This window comes from Balaenoptera borealis (assembly GCF_965194805.1).
Source record: "Balaenoptera borealis genome assembly, chromosome: 3".
Lineage (NCBI taxonomy): Eukaryota > Metazoa > Chordata > Mammalia > Artiodactyla > Balaenopteridae > Balaenoptera > Balaenoptera borealis.
In genome coordinates, this window is record NC_138866.1 from 24855099 (window position 1) to 24877093 (window position 21995).

Below are 21995 nucleotides of genomic sequence, written 5' to 3' on the forward strand. Positions count from 1 at the left end.
TTCCAGAGCGGGAGGTGGCCCCCATCCGCCCCCAGGCTACACATCCCCAGTCATCACCCCAGCTCAGCTGAGGGTCTTGGAATTTTGAGGGTCCTGCCTTCCTGGAGCTACAGTTCCTGAAGCAGGATGAAGCCATGGGCACACACAAAAGACACGGGAGCCCAGTGCCCTGTGGGAACCTGGTACCCTCTTCCACCCATAAGTCAACCGGGAGAGTGAATATCTAGGATGGACTTACACTCTCTTAAGTGCTATGAAGGATGCTGACACAATTAAGTGTGTGCTGGAGGCAATAAACCACATGAAGAGATAAATAACCGTTGGCAACAAAGATGGAAGAAACGTTCAAAGATCCTACATAGTTAGTTGCTGAGTGAACCATACAGAAAACCGTTACCTTAGGAACTGGGAAGAGAACACTGCAGCCCTGAACACCCTGGTCCCAGCAGCCAGGGAGCCATCTCTCCACTCCCTCTACAGCAGAGGGATGCCCCACACTCCGGGCACTCGCGAGCTGTCCTTAGGCCCTCGAGGGCTCTGCTGGGCACCTCTGCAGCCCGCCCCAACCCACTACTGGGGAAGCCTACGTCCCCATGACTCTACCCCCCTGAACAGAGAGCTCCAGCCTCAGTGCAGGCACCTGGTCCAAACTAGGCCACGGAGAGTCTTTCTTCCCTGACAGGAGGGTGCAGAGAGAAGGGAATTGACTCTAAGAATTAAGGCGGGGCGGGTGTGGGGAGAGAACACATCTCCCTAGATGAGTAAAAGGCCCATGGGGGCAGCAGGGGGGGGTGGACTGGGAACTGAGCTGGCCGGTGTCAGATGGTAGAAGGTCACTACTGTCCAAGGCCACACTCAAGTTCTGAGGAAGTGAGAAAGAAGGCAAACATGGTCAAATATGGAACTGGGCGTTTCCCCACCCTCCCTGAGTCCAGGCTGTTATGAACAAATGACTCTTTACAGCTCAAATAATCAACCCCAATTCCCACCCTGCCGAATAAGAGGCAGCCAGAAAGTCATCCACAATCCATTTGTCCTAAGGTACAGTGTGACAGGAACCCAGGTCCCACCAGAGGCTCCCGGTGAGGCTGCCCTGGCACCCAGCTCCCCCAAGGAGGCATGCTCAGCCCTCACGCCAAGGCCACTGCAGGGTCAAGGCCGAGGACTGGGAGGCGGGGTGAGGACACACCCCACTGTCTCTGCCCCTCCCAGGAAAGACATCAACCACTGTGTGTTCACTGGGGGCTGACTGAGTCCCACGCCCTCCACCTCGTGGGGAGATGTGACAGAGCCACTCACACACAGAGAATGACACGTGGCCATAGTATCACACTGAGGACCTCGGAGCTCACAGATGGGAGAAACAAGAGGGCTGGAATTAGAGAGGCTTGGCTCCTGGGGAGAAGCGGGGTGTGTGCAGCTCAGGAACACAGGGCATCTCAGCTGCAAATCCACCCTTCTTTGCCGTGCGCTGTGATACTGGTGCTAGACCGTGTGTCATTTCTCCTTTGTCAGATGGGTCGCTGTTAGGCTTTGTCAACACGGGGCTCTGGGGGACACTGCAAGGCCACAGCACAAGGAGGCTCCCTTATTGTCCCCGTGCACTGTTTTCAGCTCATCAGCCAGTGGGTCAGTGGCTTGGGGGTGACCACTTTGGTGGCCCTCACGGACCAGCCCACCCTCTGTAAATTTCTCCACTACCTGATGGGCCCCTCCTGTGGACCAACTCAGGCCCCATACCCTCCAGCAAGGGTTCTGACCACCCAGCAGGCGGCTCCTACACACTAGCTCCAGGTCGCACCCTCCTACAAATTTCTCTGCCACCCGGCAGGCTGTTCCCATGGACCGTGCCCGCCACCACATCTCATCACCAGGGCAGCCCAGCATCCCAGCCTTGCAGGTGGGAGGCCCCCAGCTGAGTCTTTAGCTCTATTCTTGTTCACCACCCCCTCAGCCCTAGAGGGAGCAGGTGCTTTATGCATTTACTACTTCTGCACCTTTAGAATCTTCTTTTACTCCTTTTAGGAGTTAACTACCTTCTCCTAGTGAATAAGTCTTTATATTTAAATTACAGGTATGACTAGTTCCTGGCTGATACATAGGATTAGCCCCTGAAATTGAACCTGAAAAGATTAGAATAAAAAAAGGAGGGCATTTCAGATCGAGAGAACAACATAACAACATGCATCTGTGTGTGTGTGTGTGTGTGTGTGTGTGTGTGTGTGTGTGTGTGTGTGTGATGCTGAAGACCTGCTCCACCATTTTCTTTAGACTGGATTCACATCTGCATTTATCTCTGCTGCTGGCAGCCCTCAGAAAGCATTAGCCTCACCCTAACAAGCCCTCCTACCAAGGAGCAGAGCCAGGGCTCTGTTGCCCCTTACCTGTGGCTGAGCCAGTCCTGGGTAGGGTGTCTCTTGGCACAAAGTGATGGTCACCTTCGGGACACCGTCTGGGCAATGCAGGGAGCCCTCTCTGGTCACACAAGCCCAGGAAGGCTGGTCTACTGCTGACTCACTGGTTACCTGGCACATCAGCCATTGGGGACAGAGACCATGTGTGTCCCCTGCAGACTCTGTGTACCCCAGGGCAAGCCATGCATGAGCTATAAATGTAGACTGATGACAACCTTGGGTCATACACTCACAAAACCATCATCCATGAAGCTGAATCAGCATCTACTGCAAATGGCACCCACATTTCAACTAAAGAAGCCCCAAAGTCACCTTCAACCAGCTTCTAATTAAATACACACACATGCACACACAGAGTCACATGGGGGTGAGGGACATTGCCACTAACCAAAAAGTGTAAATGTTCTTTTAAAGCCAAAAGACACAAATGCTGAATAACAGAGCAGGCACTCTGGTCTCCAGCGTCCCTTTCTAGCTCCAGCTCCTACAGCTCCACCATCCTTTGGGATCAGAAGGCAGGTCCCACTCAGAATTTCAAGAAATTACTGGCTTAGTGCAAACTCCCTCTGTCAGCATTGACGTCCTGCTTGCTGGTACCTGGGGTGGAGGATTGCCCTTCCCCCAGCTCACTGAGCATCCTTGCTTCTGAGATCTGTAAGTAATAATAAATCTTGCGACTCTACTTCCTGTGTGCGGGTGTATTTAAACTGTACCTTCAATCAAAACAACCCACTGCGTTTCACGTCCCCAGTGGAAGCTTGGATGCTGAGGGAGCTACCAGCCAACCCCACGTAGGAGGCTTGTGCCCCTCATTCATCAGGTCATAAACTACATAGTCTTAATTCAATACACCAGCTCTTGCTTCTCAACACATGTTACTGCCCTAACACTGCCCACCCATTTGCTCACTGGACCCGAGGCCTGCCCTTACCCAGCACCTGGTTTCACGAGCTTGTTGGGTATGTCACTGTCGCGTGTCCTCACTGCAGAGTCCCCACACTCCCCCTTCCGTTCCTGCCAAAACACGGCAGGAACAGCTGGCACAGTCTCTCTGCCCCTCCTCCAACTTTGTTTTCACTCCCAGCTCAGTAACTTGCCTTATGATTATCTCATTACCAATAACCTTGTTGTAATGAGCTTTCATCTGCCTCATATTAATTAAAAGCATTGTCATTAGCCAGCTTGGGTTGGGGTTGGGGGGGCGGGCAGTGAAGAGCTAATAAGATCAACTCAGTACTGATTAATTATTGATTGGGAGGGATGGAGCAAAGGCCCAAGGAGAGCAATCCTTTACTCGTGTCTAAATCCCCAAGAGTAGGGATCTCGAGCCCCAAACTTGGCAGAAGGGTACCAAAGCCAGACCAAATCAAAGCGGCTTCCCATCAGAATTGAGCAGTGTCTCTGATGGGATTTCGGGGTGTGATTGTGAGACAGAGACGAAAGAGACAGACGCACATACATACCCCACACATCACAGGAAGAAAGAAACAGTGAAAGACGAGGTCACAGACAGACCCCAAAACAGACAAGCCCCTTGACGGATTCTTCTAATCAAAGATTCAAGACCCAAAGGAAATGCACTGACATGTAAACAGTATTATCTCTGGGCAGTGAGATTAAAAGAGTACTTTTCTTTATAGGTTTTTATGTATTTTTCAAATTTCTTAAAACTAATATGTATTATATCAATAATAGGGAGAATTTTAAAAAATAATCCCTTCTTCAACATCTGCTGGAAATAGAAAAGTCCAGCTGACAAGATTCTCCCATACAGACTGGACCAGCTTGGTGCAGAATCCAGAATCTCTTCCCCAATTTTCCTGGGTGCTATGATCCACGTGTGTGTTTTTCATCATGAAAATGGAACTGCAACTCCTTCATCCCCAAGAAATCAGGCCAGGACGGTCTCCAAGGTTGCTTTTCTGGATGTCACCCTTTGCTTTAAGCTCTCATTTAAGCAAAAAAGTAAAACTAACTCATCATGCCTTGGGGGAAAAAAAACAAGTTGAAGTTTATAAAAGTCTTGAAGGAGCTTGACCACAAATTTAATCCCACTCCTTGGGAGTGTCCTCTGTCTTTCCTCTGACTACCTGTCAGGTAGATCCTGGTTAAGAGCACAGGGCCAGTAACAGATTGCCACAGTCTATATCCCAACTTCACCACTCAGAATTTGGTGATCTTGGGCAAGTTATGTAACCTCTGTTTACTTCTGACTGCTCATCTATAAAAGAAAGACAATAATAGTACCGACCTCACAGGGCTGCTGTGAAGATTAAATGAGGTGAGGTAATGCATGTACTTCACTTAGCCAGAGCTGGCATTTCTATACTTGTTGTAAGGGTACCTAGAATTTGTTTTAAGGTATGGTAAGACACACAGACATGGAAATGACTATCATAAAGAAAGAAGTTTTTACTCACAATTCCTTACAAGTAGGAGAGTTGGCATGCCACAGAAAGCCACACCGGGAAGCACCAGGGTTGGCCAGGAGAGAGGGAGTGAGGGGAAACGTGGGTAAAGCTTTTATTGTGGATTCCATGGGAAAGAATGGGTGAGACTTAGGAGTGGCTAGTTTTAAGTATTTCATTTGGCTTTGGAGCATAGGGGATGTTCCTAGTTGTTTGGTACCTGGCCCTGGGGTGAATAAGGCAGGTGGATAGTGACCCAGAGTGTAACAGCTCAGTAACAGAGGTGGTTGGCAGGTATGGGCTCCAGATTGGTTGGTTTGCCTATGAAAGGCATGCTCACAGGTGAGTTGTTTACTACCTCTTGGAACTAGTTAACCTTGAGAGCAGCAGTACCCCCAGTTTCAAAGCATCAGAAAATAAAAAACATGATCAATACAATACTCTAGCTATACTCCCTTGGGGAATCTCACCCAGAATCATGGTAGTAAATACCGTCTACACACTGATGATACACAAATGTGTCTCCCCTGCCCAGACCTCTCCCCTGACTCCAGACTCACATATCCAACTGCTTCTCTGACATCACCCAATGTCCAATGAGCTTCTCAAACTCAGCGTGACTTTCCCACCACTTCTACCACCACCAAACCTACTCCTCCCTCAGTCTTCCCCATCTTAGGAAATTGCAACTCTAAGCTTGGAGTTGCCAAAGCTATAAATATTGATGTCACCCTTAACATCTCTTCCCAAATGGGGACCAAAATTACCTTCCCATCTGAAATAACAAAAAACTGGACAAGGTTTACCAAGAAAAGAAAAAAAAAAGTTTTCTAAGGCATTGGGCATCAGGAAAGGAAGGAGAGTGGTTCCTGAGAGATGGGAAGCAAACAAGGTGAACACTATGGTTGCCCCAATTTACAGCATTGAGGGTTTCCAGGCCACAGTGCAGGGAAGGGGAACCCAGGCAGTGAACAGGAGATTCTCTGAATTGAAGAGACAGAGCTGAGAGGCCAGAAAGACCAAAGTAGCTAGAGTTCACAAGACAGAGTACTGGAGAGTGGACAGATGTACAAAGAAAGAACTCTGAAGATCTGCAGAGGGTCCATCTCACATATTCAGCTAAGTACTAGTCAGCACATGTGCACAAGAAAACAACCTGAGCCAGAGAAATAACAACCACAAAAGACTAGGGTTAACAGTACCCAGTGTTCATATAATGTCTATTTCTACCAGCCAGACCGGAAAATCTCATAATTCTTGAGGCTTTTGTTATAATACCCAGAAGGGGCTTGCCTCAGTTAAGGGGAATATGCCAAACTAAACACTGTTCCATTCCCACCTAATAAATATTAAAAGAAAGACTTGAAAAAAAAATCACTGTTTCCAAGTAACTTAACTGTGTCCCAGAACAAAGCTCAAGAATATTTATAAGAATACAAATATATCTAGTACCCAAAAAGATAAAACTGCAATGTCTGGCACCTAATAAAAAATTTACCAGGCATGCAAATAAACAGAAAAATAAAACACATAATGAGAAAAAAAAATCAATCAAACCAACCCAAAACTGAAACCTATATTAGTAAAGGAGGACAGCTGTTATAACTGCATTTCATATGTTCAAAAAGTTAAGCAGCAACATGGGCAATATAAAAAAAGAGAGAGAGATCCAAATGAAACTTCTAGAGATGAACACTGTAATGTTTGATATGAAAAATACACTGGATGGGATAAATGGCAGATTAGACATTGTAGAAGAAAGGATTAGTGAACCTCAAGACCTACCAATAGAAACTATTTAAAATGAAACACACAGAGGAAAAAAAAATTTTTTTAATGAAAAGAGCATCAGCGATCTGTGGGACAAATTCAAGCAGCCTTGAAAACATGTAGTTGGAATTCCCAAAGGAGATGGGATGGGAGAGGTGGAGAAAAAATATTTAAAGAAATAATCACTGAATTTTTTTCAAATTTGATTTTCAAAATCTATAAACCAACAGGTCCAAGAATCTCAACAAGCCCCAAGCATAAAAAACATGAAGAAAACTACATAATGAAGTTGTTCATAATCAGTGATAAAGAGAAAATCCTGAAAGTATCCACAGAAAAAAGACACATTATGGAGAAAGGAACAAAGATAAGAATGACAGCAGATCTCTACTGGCAACAATACAAGCAGAAGTTAGTGGAGCAACATCTCTGAAAGCACTGAAAGAAAACCCAGAATTCTATACCCAGCAAAAACATCTTTCAAAACCAAGGTAAAAAAAAAAAAGCTCTTTCAGACATATAAAAGTTGATAGAATTCATCTCCCTACACTACAATAAATGTTAAAGGACATCTTTCAGGCAGAAGGAAAATGATATTGGAGAGAAACATGGATCTACATAAAGGAAAAAGAGACCAGAAATAGAAACTTCAGGTAAACATATAAGAATTTTTTTTATATTCTATATCTCTTTAAAAGATAAGTGACTGCTTACACAAAAATAATAACAATGTAATGTGGACTTTATAGCATATGGAAAAGCAAAACGTATTACAATAGCATAAAGGCTAGAAAGAAAGAAATGAAAGTACAAGATTATAAGATTCTTATACTCTGTGAAGGAAGTAGTATAATGTCACTTGAATGTAGACTGTGACAAGTTAAAAGATTTATGCTATGAACTGATGCAATCACTAAAATAACAAAAAGAATTATAGCTCATAAGCCAACAAAGGAGACAAAATGGAACCATGAAAAAAATATTTAATCCAAAAGAACGCATGAGAGGAAACAAGGAATAAAGCATAAATTGGACAAGTAGAAAACAAATAACAAGATGAAAGAGATAAATCTAACCATATCAATAATCTCTTTAAATATAAATGGTCTAAACACCCAAATTAAAAGCCAGAGATTGTCAAATTGGATAAAAAAGAAAGACTCAAATATATGTTACCTATAAGAAATTGTCCTTTTAATATTAAAACACAAATAGGTTAAATGTAAAAGGATGGAAAAGGATAAATCATGCCAACACCAATTAAAATAAAGCTGGAATGGTGTATATCAGACAAAGAAATTCTGACCCGAGATGGTGTCACAGTTGAATTCTATCAAACATTTAAGGAAGAAATATTGCCAATTCCACATAAACCCTTCCAGAAAACTGAAGACAGAATACCTCCCAACTCATTCTATGAGACGAGCATAACCCCAATATCAAAACTAGACAGAAAATACAAGGGGAAAAAAAGCTATAGTCCAATATTCATAGTGAACATAGATGCGAAAATTCTTTTTTTAAAAAAGTGTTAGCTAATTGAATCCAACAATTTATAAACAGGCTCTGTTCTTCTCATTACAATCTGGTGGTGCATAATTTTGATTTGTCTCCCTAGAGACAATGTTAATTTTGATAATGTCATTAAGATGGTTACCCACCTAACTTCCTCACTTAAGTTACTTGTTTTCTTTTTATAATTAAGTGTTTTATGGGAAAGTCCTTCCAAATTTTATAAATAGCCAGTTCTTTACCAAAATTTCAATTTATTCATTTGTTTATTTATATCAGTATGGACTCATGGATTTCTAATTTTTTCAAAGGATCATAATCCATTAACATCATTTTTTGTTTTAACAGCCTCACTGAGGTATTGATATTTTGACACAGTACACTGCACATATTTAAAATGTAAAATCTGATACTTTTTGACATATGTATACACCTATGAATCCATCACCATAATCACGCTTGCAAACATATCCATCATCTCTCAAAAGCTTTGATGTCCCTTGGTAATTCCAGCCCCATCCCTCCACATACCTCCCATCTCCAGAAAACCACTGATCTGCTTTCTATCAGTATAGACCAGAATTTTCTAGAGTTTTATATAAGTGGAATCATATAGCCCATACTCTTTATCCAGCCTTTTTCATTCAACATAATTTTTCTGAGACCCATTATGTTGTTGCATACATCAATAGTTTATTCTTTTTTTTTTAACTGAGTAGTATTCTACTGCATAAATATACCACAAACCTTTCTACACTGAATTGCCTTTTCACCACTGTATAAAATTCATTGTTCATATTATGTGTGGGTCTATTTCTGGACCCTCTAATCTGTTCCATAGATCAGTTTGTCTATCTTTACACCAATACCACACTATCTTATTACTACAGTTTTATAGTAAGTCTTGAAATCAGATAGTATTAGTCCTCAACTTTGTTCTTTCTCAGTGTTATCTTCTAGAATTGACTCTAAAACCCTCTGCATTCTCATATAAATTTTAGAATCGGACTGTCAATTTCTACAAAAAAGCCTGCTGGGATTTTGATTGGGACTGTTATGAATCTATAGATTTATTTGGGGAAAACAGACATCTTAACAATATTGAATCTTCCAACCCATGAACATGATATATTTCTCCATTTATCAGGTCTTCTTTAATTTCTCTCAGCAATGTTTTGATTCATATATATCATTTTAGAAATCCCTCCTAAGTAAATAATCCAGGACATAGGGAAAAACCCTATGTACAGAGAGGTTCAGCACAGTGCTAATTATGAAAGAAAAACATATAGATAGATGCATCCTAAAAGTAGAAAAAGGGTTAAGTAAATTATGGAACAGTGCAGTAGCTATTTTAGGTGAAGACCATGAAGATTATTGTAACAAAATGGAAAATGCTAAAGATAACATAGTAAATCAGAAAACCAGATAATTATATTGATAGAACTATGGATATAATAGGAAAGGGTTAGAAGAGAGCATATCAAAATCATAATGTTTGAATTGGTGAAATTATAAATTTTTTCTTGAATCTCTAAGTTTTTTATAATTACTGCTTTAATAAATTAAATTAAGTTTTCTATTTTTTAATTGCGATATACTTCACACACCATAAAATTCACCATTTTTTTTTTGGCTGCACCAAACGGCATGCGGGAACTTAGTTCTCTGACCAGGGATCAAACCCGAGCTCCCTGCAGTGGAAGCGCAGAGTCTTAACCAATGGACACCAGGGAAGTCCCTAAAATTCACCATTTTAAAATATACAATTTGGTGGCTTTCACTATATTCACTAAGTTGTGCAACTATCACCACTATGTAATTCCAGGACATAAAAATTGTTTTATTTTTTAAAATCAATTATAATATTTTAGTCACACTTTATATAAACATCCATCTTGAGCCTTTGAAATAAGACTGTCTTCATTCAATTTATCAGTACTCATTAATAGATGATAAAGGTTGTGAATGCCCAGTATGTATGAGTTTCCTATTATCTTAGGTTTTACTAACACTCAAGTTCAGTTAATAATTTCATATTAAAATGAGGGTCAAACTAAGATGCCAAATGACTTGTCAGCACAATGCAAGTACAAATAGGTCCCTAATTTATAATTTTCACATACCCTTCTCCATAATCATTAGCTTCTATTTGAATTGTTGATTCACTATACCAGCATATAAGCCGCTGGGAAACAAAATCTTGTTCATCACACACTCTGTAATAATGGTCCTCAGCAGTAAATGCACAATTCTTTGTAAGTGCATTAAACCTTTCACACACATTATCTCACCTGATCCAGGTAAGAGCCCCTCAGGTGGGTATTACCATTCTCTCCAAGGCCCCTAACAGAAAACTAGGGGCCTTGCTAGGGTTACTCAGCCAGTAAATGGAAGATCCAAGGTTTGAGTCATTGTCTTCTGACCCCAAAACCCATCTCCTTCTGCTAGACTCTGCTGCTCCTCCAAAAACACTGTTAAACATTCTTCATGAATTAGAAGGAAAAAGCCCAGGTGGCCAGTGCCTGCCATGGGTCCTGGGTGTTGCCCTCCCCACTCCCGCCCCCAGCTATTTCCCACAACTAGGTCACATGGCCGCCATGGCACCTGGCCGAGTCTGGGCTCCCAGGACCCATTCCAGTAAGCCGGCTAACACCAAGATTAGGAACAAATTCATGAGCACACAGGGGCCTGGAAAACACCAGTCACACAAACAAACTGCTGTCAGGGAGCCACTGGGAGAAGGAAAAGAGGGAGGCCCGGGAGGCATAATGTGTCTCACTACAGACACAGGACAAGACCACAAGACTGTACAGCCCAGGCAGGCAGGTCACGAAGGGGCAGGACACTGGCCACAGTGGGAAAAGGGAAATAGCCTTCCATGATAACCCTCCAGAAGTCCCCACTGTCCTTGGTATGAAATCCAAACTCCTACCAGGCCCATCACGATGCAACCCAGGTGCCCTCTGAACTCATCGCTTACCCTCCCCACTCACTCCCTATCCCCAACCACAGTGATCAGTCCTGCGCCATCTCCTGCCCCCCGGCCTCTGCACAGGCAGTTCCATAACCTCACCATCCCTTTCTCCTTCGCACCTGTCAAAATCCTCTTCAGCCTGGACCCAGGCCTCACTCCCCTCACCTCTTCCTAGTCCCAGCCCGGCCCATTCTCCTCTCCTCCCCGTCTACCTTCTCCCAGATGATGTGACTGCTGCCCACCATCCCAGAACTAACAGCAGAGCCAGAGCTCCATCTCCAAGGTGCCTCTCAATCCTCCCTTTTTCTGAACCTCCGTTAGAAAAAACTGGGCTCCTGAGCATGCTGCAGCTCTGGGGCTGTAATCATCTGCTCGGCTCTGGGCCCAGACAACGAGAAGCAGGGAAGCCACCCCAGACGTGGCCAGGTTGCCACCAAACTTGGTTGTGATCCAAGATGAAAGGCCCAAAGCAACAGAGCTTCCAAACGTTAGGGACAATGATGTGACTGTCCTCCAACGGGGATGGCCTCCTTCCCACAGCCCCCTTTCCCCCCCTTTGTCTGCCGGGAACAGACAGGCAGACCCTAAGAAGGCCTCTATTTGAGGATCCAGAGCGGAGGCTTTTCCCCCACAGCCAGTCAGGACTGGAATCACAGATGATTCACTTAACGGAAGCCACACGCCCATCACAGCACCCAGGGAGCCCTCCCCACCGCTGCAGCTCCCTTCCCCTATACACTCCAAGAGGAGCCACCGGGCCCTGCTTCCATGAGGAACTGAGCACGCTACCAAGAGGCCAAGTCGAATAATGCAGGGTTAGACCATGGTCCTATGGGAGTCAGCCCCAAGTCCCACCACCCCAGGCCAGACATCCGCGACTATCACAGACCCCTCCTGGCTCTCAAGGGCTCCCTGGGTCCCCCTCAAGGTCACCCAAAGGGACCACTGACAAGGGCCTGCATGGCTGGACTAAGACATGAAGAGGACCCCAGCACAGTTATGGGTCCAGGCTCTGCCTGGGCCCTGCTTTCTAAGCCCACTGGAGAGGCGGGTGTGAGGGGAGGGGGCTGGCACCAGCTGGGCACTGATGCCCAGTCTGCAAACTAGGTTGGGGGATGGGAGCACATACTGGCTCAGGGGAGCAGGGATGGTCTGGGGAGATGCTATAGCAATGTTCTGATCAGAGGAGAGACCAGGCAAAACGGCCACCAAGGCCTCTTTGGCAGCTGGTCCTCAGGGAACCCCACCAGGCCTCCAGGGCTTTGTCGATGCCCCAAACCAAAACAAACTCCTGTGGAGTGTGAAGTGTGACGCCCCAAACGTGGGCATTTACAGGCCCAGCACCATCTCACACTTGGTTGTTGGTACTGTGGGACTTTTCATCACCAAATTACAAATTCCAGGAACACATCAAACACAGAAAATCCCAGAGCATTCAATAGGGAAGGAAGAGAAGCAGGTGTGTGAGAGGTAACTCTGCAAGATACTGCAGAGGGGGTGACCATGGGGAGGTTTTGTGTCCGTATCCAGCAATAATCTAGAAGGACAAGGCAATAAAAATTTTAATTAAGTTACTAACATTTATTAAGTATTCACTATGTATAGGCCCTAATCCAAACACTTTATATACATATTATCTCATTTAATTCCATAACCACCCTATAAGGTAGGCACAATTATTATCCCCTGTTTTACAGATAAAGAAGCAATGACTCAGAAAAGTTAAATAACTTGGCCCAGGGCACACAGCTAACTAAGACCTGAACCCAGGCAGTCTGACTCCAAGACCACATGCTCTTCAACCACAGTGAAATGCTTCTTAGAATACCTGGATACCTCAAAAGAAAGGGTTTTGAACCAGGATTCAAGGGACCTGGATTCTGGGCCAATTCTGCCCCTAATTTGTAACCCCTACTTATATAATCCTGAACAAATCATCCCAGCTTTCAGGACCTCAGCTGGCCCATGTGTACAATGAGAGGTTGCAGAGAATCAGGAATACAAGTGCGGCATACATGCCTCCCCTCTATTACCATGGCACCCATCAGACATCACTAATCGACCACAACACACTGAGCCCAGGCGAAGACTCACTCATTCTCCACCCTCCCCTCAACCACTATGTATCAACTGGAATTGACGAATAAAATGCATTTGCTTTCCCAGAGTTAGATTGTTTCTAAGGTGTCTTCTGACTCTAAAAATCTAAAACTGTGTTACTGGGGTTCTGAAGACAAAATTTTAATTCTAGCCCCACTCTAACTAGATTTTATCCTTACACTTCCATCTTCCTTCTGCAAAATGGACATTATGTTACACGTGGTCAGCTCCACTTTCTCCCCGACCCACAGTGGACGACACTCCAAGCCAACGCTTAATCGTAGTTACATGAACTGGATGTGCTGGCCCTCTCTCTCCTCTGTCTCTCTAAGGGAGCCCAATAAAAGGGAGATCTAAGGCCAAAGCCACTGACATAACAGGATGAAGGGGTACAGGTTCCTCTGTACTAAGTATTGTGTTCCCAGAAATTTCCACTTAAAATACAAATACTCCCTAGAGATGGTAACACAGGAAATTATTATCAGTCATTGACACCTTGGCATTAGTTTCTGTCTGTTTTCCCAGCTTCAGCAACTAGCTGAGAGCAGAGTTCTCTCTTTGGAATGAGAAAGACTCCAAACATAGGTTCTGTTTCAGAGAAGCCCATCCTAAAAAGAAAGTTGCGGGAGGGCAGCCACTAGTGGCTGAGAAAGCTTTATGAATAAAACATGCTACACAGCTGCCAAGGCTACTTGCATTTTAATAGGGAACAGTTTGGGGCCAAAAGAATTAATCTCTAATGGTGGAATTACAAGCATCAGCAATGATTTAGGGAGGTATTAAGCAAAGAAAGTTGTTCCAGCATCCCTGAAATCCCATCAAATGAGCTGATGTGAGTGCGCAGGCCCTCAGCAAACAGCAAATATGCTGCAAATTTAAGGGATTAATAATATTATTACTGACAACTTCTGACTCTGCCTGCCAGTGAGCAAGCCTGCCACTACAGAGACAAACCCAGATGCCCATGGGAGCCCAGGGCACTCATTCTTTGGTCTGGAAAGCATCCATTTGGGAACCTAGTTGCCAGAAAAACTGAAGAGAACCCTTCCCTCCATCTGTCCCTTAATCACACACACTGAGAAGATGCATAATTAATTTGTTCTCAACAGTTGCTCTGTGGCTAGAAGAGTGAGGGCATTTCTGGAATGGCAATTACAAGCAAAAAACAAAAACAAAAAAAGGGAGAGAGAGAAATGTTAGGCCACAAGCAGAATAACATATCCATCCAGTCTGTTTCCCTTCCTTTCCCTATCAACCCTGTTCAGGCCACGGGCCTGGGTGTGGGACAGGAGTGGGAAGGAACAAAAAACAAAATCCTGAAAGATACAGAGAAGGAAGACTCATTCTAACCTCAGAAGAAGAAAAGGTGCAAAGCTCAGGTACAACGTGAAGATCAACAGGCAGGGTATTTGAGGGACAACTGAATATACACAGGAATTCGATGAAGTTAAAGAATTCTTGTTAATTTCATTCATTGTGATAATGACGTCAATACTTATAAAAATGTCAGTTGTTAGAGATGCATGTTGCAATTACAGTTGAAATGCCATGATTTCTATAATTTAAAATTCTTCAGCAAAAAATATAAATAAATAAATGAAAGAATTATGGCAACATATTTTAGATCTAGGTGCCAGGTATAGGGTTCACCATATTATTCTCTCTACTTTTTAATTATATTTGAGATTTTTTATATGGAGTTGGGTTTTTTTGGGGGGGGTATTGTTTTTTGTTTGTTTGCTAGTTTTTTCAGATTTAAGGCAGATCCCTACCTGCTGTTCCTAATCTTTCACTGTGGCCTAGGAGGCCCTGTGTGCTCGACCCATGCCAGCCTCTCTTGATTAATTTTGTACCACATGCCCTGTCATCTACTCTAGTCCATAACGCCAGCCTCCTTTCGGGTCCTTGAATAAGCTGTGCTTGTTTCCATCTCGGGACTTTTAGGCTTGTAGCCTCCTCTTCCCAGGGCCAGCTTCATGGACATGTGACCAGTGCAGTCAGACTGCACCCTGCACTCAGAAAGGCTCCACACTTGTGGTTTAATGTGGAAGACAGAATAATACCCCCCTAACAAAGATGTCCACAATCCTAATCCCTGGAACCTGTGAATATGTTACCTTACATGGCAAAGGAGAATTAAGGTTGCAGAAGAAATTGAGGTTGCCGATGAGCTGACCTTGAGACAGATTAGCTCAGGATATCCAGGTGGGTCCAGTGTAATTACAATGGTTCTTTTAAGTGGAATGGGGGGCACAAGAAGAGAACCAGAGAGGTAGCAGCATGAGGACCTGGCCAGACATTGTTGGCTCTGAAGATGGAGAAAAGGTGCTTTGAGCCAAGGAATGCAGGTGGCCAATAAAAGCTAGGAAAGACAAGGAAATGAAATTCTCCCCTAGAGCCCCCAGAAGGAATAAAGCCCTGCTGACACATTCATTTTAGTCCAGTGAGAACCATTATAGACTTCTGACCTCCAGAGCTGTAAAAGAATAAATTTATATTGTTATAAGCCACTAAGTTTTGTTTTGTTTTTTTTTTTTTTTGGTCTGCGTTGGGTCCTCGTTGCTGTGCACGGGCTTTCCCTAGTTGTGGTGAGCAGGGGCTACTCTTCGTTGCGGTGCGCAGGCTTCTCATTGCAGAGGCTTCTCCTATTGTGGAGCACAGGCTCTAGGGCGCACGGGCTTCAGTAGTTGTGGCACATGGGCTCAGTAGTTGTGGCGCACAGGCTTGGTTGCTCTGCAGCATGTGGGATCTTCCCAGGCCAGGGATCGAACCCTTGTCCCCTGCATTAGCAGGCGGATTCTTAACCACTGCGCTACCAGGGAAGTCCAGCCACTAAGTTTATAGTAGTTTGTTACAGCAGCAATAGGAAACTAATACAGAGTAGCTGTCTTGAAATTCTTAATTTTATCTTTGAATTTGTGTGTTGCAAGTGAAGCCAAATGGGACAACGGAGCATGCACTGGGGGACTCAGCGCACACACAGTCCCACCTCCCCGGTGGGTCCTCAGCTGCCCATTCCTTACCCAAGCCCAGAACCCTGGCTCCATCCAGCCTACTCACCTCCTCCCCACAATTACAGCTGCTCTCCACCCAGCATGGCAAACAGGTCATGTTGCTGGGAGAGGTCTACATTCTTCCATTGCCCTTCGTCCCTACTGGGGGCCTGGGTACAGGCATAGGAAGGATCGGGGTCTAGCCTCACCACGACAAGTTCAGCAGGTGACTCAGCAGGACTTCTCACTCATGCCCAATCCAGAGCCTGAGCACATCCCAGCACAGAGGCTGCAATCCCTTGGGAGCTTCTCATCCACTGCGGGTTGGGGCAGCAGGGCCACAAGAAGGGGAGATTGACTTCCCACGCAGCCACAGCCCTGCATTGTCATTTTGCACTGGGCCCTGTAAATTACATAGCCCGCCCTGCCTCTTCCTCTAACAATATTCTCCCAGCTCTTCACTTGCTGGTTCTTTCATCACTTTTCAGTTTCAACTGAAAAACCCCATGTAAGAGAGATTTTCCAAAGCCCAGCTTCCATCACTCTTTATCCCATGACCACGTTTTATCTCATTTAGGGAAGTCAGCAAGAGCTGACATTATCTTGTTTACTTACCCCATTGAGTCACTAAAAAGTATTCACTGAGCCTGTTGTGTGCCAAGCACTGTTTCAAGTGCTAAGGATACAGCAGCAAGAAAAACAGATCGAGTCTCTGCCCTCCTGGACCAAACACTCTTGTGAGTGCCATCAATTGCTAATGATCTCCTATCCCCTCAAGAATAGACCATTGTACACCCAGCACCTCGCCCAGTACCTGGCTCATAGTAAGTGCTCAAAAATATTTGCTGCACAATTGACTGTATGAACGGTGAGTGGCCCAGGTACTCTGGGCTGTGACCGGGCACAGCATGGAGACATCCCTCTTCATCCTATAGAGTGTGGGGCATGAAGAGCCATCCCAAAAGCAAGAAACTGGAGGGAAGGAGAGGCCTGGAGACAGACTGGGGGTGGGAGGGGGCAGTGCCCCAGTTCCCAAACCATGCTGCCTTAAATTAGCTTCACATATGTCCCGCCATTATCTGTCAACAGTTTATTTGTATATTTAAGTGAAGTTATTCTGCTAATTGGACATATGTCTCACAGTTCTACAAGGAAAAGTCTATTAAAAAGTCTTGTTGTAACAGGGAAGAGCTTTGAGGGTAGTTTTATTCAGGAACAGGAAAGGAGCTGAGTGGATTTTAATTTGGTAGAAAATAGCTGCTTGGGGCCAAGACAGTGAGAAGTAGAAAATCAAGAACAGGCTATTAGATTATTAGTGTTGTTAACAACTGCCTCCATCACCCTTACAGCTGCAGATTCCTTCCATCAACTTTATTAGTTGTATTATGGCCTTCCATCTACCCCTGCTATTCCACCGATTCCCATTTTGGAGACATGGCCACTGAGGCAAGAAAAATGCATCTCGCCCAAGCCAGTATGAGTGTGGCCTCACAGCCCCTAGGGCCTCACCTCCCAAGCACATCAAGGTGCGAGAATTTCTGCATCTGAGATGAACAGCCCAAAGGGTTTCAGGAGAAATGGTGGAGGGTCGAGGCGATAGGAGAGAGGTAGAGGAAAGTACTGGTTTGTCAACTCCCCGATACAGCAAGTTAATCCATGCCTCGACTGCTGGCCTAGAGGAAGCCTAGAAGCTCATCCAGTCCAGGAGACAGAGCCAGGAGGTTGAGTGGTTATAGGCATAGGCTCAGGAGCCACCCTATCTGGGATTAAATCCAAGACCCTATAGTGGGTTGAATGGTGGCACCCAAAAGATATGCCCATGTCTTATTACCCCCAGAACCTATGATTGTAACCTTAACTGGAAGAAAGGGTCTTCATAGATTTAATTAAGTTAAGAATCTTGAGATAAGAACATCCTGGATTGCCCAGATAGGCCCTAAATCCAATGACAAGTGTCCTCAGAAGAAAAGAAAAGAGAAGACAGAGGCAGATATTGGAGTGATGCAGCCACAAGGAATGCCTGGAGCCACCAGAAGCAGCAAGGAAGGATTCTTCCCTAGAGCCTCCAGAAGGAGCGTGGCCCTGTCGGCACTTTGTTTTCATTGTGCTGGCCTCTAGAACTGTAAGAGAGTAAACTTCTGTTGTCATTGGCCACCTAACTTGTGGCCATTTGTCATAACAATCACAGGAAACTAATATACCTGCTTACTAGCTGTACGCCCTTGGACAAGTCACTTAATCTGTTTGTGCTTCAGTTTGTCCATCTGTAAAATAGGGATGATAATGATAGCATCTACCTCGAGGTCACTGTGAAGTTAAAGGAGATAATACAGAGAGAGATCTCAGCACAGTGCCTGTCTCGTGATGTTCAGTCAATGTAAACACTTGCTCTTAGCATCAGAAGCCCACCTGGGGAAAAAAAAAAGAAGCCCACCTGGGGAACCCATTTTAAAAAATGGGTTCTCCAGGCCTCACCCCAGAATCACTGAAAATAAATTTTAGAGTATAGAGTCTAAGAATCTGTACTTTTAAGGCTCCCCATCTGACAGGTGAGAAACCATCTGTGAGCTCCACAACAAAGTCTCTGCTGTTTTCTGGAAAGCTGCCCTTCCAGATACAGATTTCACATCTGTCCTTGGTAACCCAGTCCAGTACTAAAGAACCTTAGCGGTAAGGAAGTCCTAGCTTTTGCCTACTCCGAATCCCCCATCACGCAGCTTCATTCCATTTCCCTGCAGAGGTAGAAAGACCTTGGTCATGGTGAAAGCACCCAGTCCAGGACAAGAAAGGAAACGGCAGGGAGGTTTTCAGTGGAAAAAGCAATCAGCAGTGAGAAGCCCAGCCCTGGTTAGTCTGGGATGGGATCTGAGATGAGCAAAGAACAGACTGAAGTTGGGGTTTCTCCAGCTCCTGCCCCATTACGGGCAGGCTAAACCCTCAACACAGCACCATCTCTGGGGAGCAGGGCCCTTTGCCTTCCTCTGGCCACTCCACAGAACCAGGTGGCAGGGGCAGCTGGAGAGCAGATCTGCAGCAGCAGAAAGCCAGCTCTGAGCGTCAAGGCAGCCCATGTAGGCAAGGGAGCTACAGACACTGCAAATTAGGAACTGGCTAATGGTGATAATCGTGCTGGTCAGGATGAGAGACGCCCAGCACAGGCAATGGCCTCCCATCACCGGAAACCCAGGGGCTGATTTCGTTGGGGTTTTCTTGGGTTTTTTTTGGTTTTTTTTCTGATTTTGTTTTATTTCAGCTGTGCCCTTTGGAAAGGGATCGCTACTTCTGCGCAGCAGGAGCAAATACCATCCCATCACATAGCTTCAAGCCCAAAGCAGCCCCAGGAGATAAACAGGGTGAGCTAGGGGAAGAGAAAAGCTAGAAAGAGCGTAGCCAAACCCAGCAGGGGAAAGACCGAGGCAATGGAGGGCGCAAGCCAGAGTCTGGCCCAGCATCTGCTACCGATGGTGCAGCCTGTGTTTCTCTAAGTGTGACCTGGTACCAGTGTTAAAAAAAAAAAAAAAGTGGTACAAGAGGCAATTTTGGGTGGTATCCAGAACACGTCTTACTTGCATATGCATTAGACCCCAAAAAAGAAAGCTATAGTCTATCAAACCTGCAATTTCACAGATATGTTTGCTTAGAACAAAACCAAGTAAAGGAAAAAGAGTCAGTGAAATGAAAAATATCATACCAATACATAAATAGTTGGGTATAAAGAAGTGCATGGGAATGACAACTGTTTACTCAGGAGGAAGGCTGGAATCAGGGAAGAAATACCTAGGGGTCTACAATTATATGGGTAAGGTATCTTTTCTGAAATTGAGCAGGGAGTGTAAGGGTGATCACTAAATTATTCTTTATACTTTTTTTTAGGTCTTATATATTTCACATGTTTTTAAAAATATAAAAGGTATGCAGGCATGGCAACGTGGGTACTGTTATTGGCCATGGTCCATAGGTCACTGAGAAGTCTAGAGCAACCAGGAAGACAGCTTGGCATTTGTGTGGTCTGCCTGGGAACTACAGAGAAGCCACCACACAGTGGGCCCAGTCTCCTGGGGAAGCTCAAGGCACACCACATTTTCCCCCAGGGTCCCCACTAATGGGAGTGGACCCCACCAAGGCTTTCCCCAGCCCACACCAAGGCCCAAGAGCCTCCTGCTATGTAACTCTCTCTGATTCAGAAAGACTTTGGGGTCAGGGCCACTGCAGCAAGTTGTGTAGGTTTGCAATGCAGTACTCAGAAAGATTTGGGTATGCAGAAAACTGAAAAGGAGGTGCTAGATTCAGTAGCAGACTCTGGTCTCCCTACTCCACAGGCCTGGTCCTTAGATGACCCAACCAGAGCAAATTAAATGCAGCTCATGTTCCTGCAGAAATTATCACAAACTCTGAGAAAGCCAGTCACCAAGACAGCAAGGATTCAATTTCCCTCCTCCTCTGTGCAGAATATTCTCAGGCAAATATTCCATGATGACAAACAAAAGCAGCAAAAGGGGATCTGAGGGACAGAGTGCATTAAAACTCACTGAAAAGCCTCCACGGCAGGTTGACAGACACCAAACGTGCAAAAGGAACAGCAACACAATTAGAAAAGACAACTCCGGGCCTTCTAGGCATGTACCCCCCCCCCAGGCGGGGTTAGCAGCCCCTCCCACGCAGGGCTCCTGCCCACCACGCCCACCCCACCCACCCCGATCCTCCTGGCTAGGAGTTAGCTGCTGTCAGGGGCCAGAGCTAGAATGAAAACACATTGACCTTCTGCAACTGGAGATTTCACGTCTGGTTCCCCCACTAGACTGTGAGCAACTGGAGGGCAGAGATCGAGTCTTATTTCCCTTTATATCCTCTGAGCCTGAGCCTGACGCAGGACCTGGCACACAGCAGGCTCAGTTAATGTTGGTTAAAATAACAGGTGGATGGAAGAATGGTGAAGACATGTCCTGGTTTGGCCAGAATAGTCCCAGGTTTCAGAGAATATTCCTAAAAACGCTGCTACAGTTCCCCTTGCAAAGCAAGAAGAGCTTTAAAATGCTTGTTGAATTATCATACCCTCACTAAGCTGGGAGTGTGGTTAGCCTCAAAACCAGCAGTTGCTCAATAGCTTAAGAGTTGAAACTCCCAAAGCAATCTACTGATTCCTTTGGAGGGTCTACACTCCCCTCCACTGGGGAGTGCAAAGTCCAGATATTTGTTGAATTAATAACTCTTTGGGGGCTTCCCTGGTGGTGCAGTGGTTGAGAATCTGCCTGCCAATGCAAGGGACACGGGTTCGAGCCCTGGTCTGGGAAGATCCCACATGCCACGGAGCAACTAGGCCCGTGAGCCACAACTACTGAGCCTGTGCGTCTGGAGCCTGTGCTCCGCAACAAGAGAGGCCGCAACAGTGAGATGCCCGCGCACCGCGATGAAGCGTGGCCCCCGCTTGCCGCAACTAGAGAAAGCCCTCGCACAGAAATGAAGACCCAACACAGCCAAAAATAAATAAAATAAATAAATTAATTTAAAAAAATAATAATAAATAACTCTTTGGTTGATGGGTTAAATAAGTAAAGGAATCCCAGGGAGAAGGCTCTATTGCCCTTCTCTCTCTTCCTCTGTGTTTCCCCAGCCCACCCCAGGCAGCATCACAGCCTCAGGGCTCGCACCAGAGGGCGCGGACCAGGGGGAGAAGCTGCACAGGCATCTTTGGTTCTACTTTCTATCCAACTTGGTGCTTTCCCCCAGGTTGCAAGTGGATAAAAAGGGAGACAACCAAGTATAAAGTGCAAAGAACATGAGATTGGGCAAGATCTGGATGGCCAAGACCAAGTCTGAGATC

The 21995-nt window shown here is 45.2% G+C and overlaps 1 protein-coding gene across 10 annotated transcripts in view; it reads right to left on the reverse strand.

Moving 5' to 3' along the window:
- Positions 1–21995, reverse strand: part of ADCK1 (aarF domain containing kinase 1) — a 110903-nt gene that overhangs the window by 65273 nt on the left and 23635 nt on the right. The window lies entirely within an intron of this gene.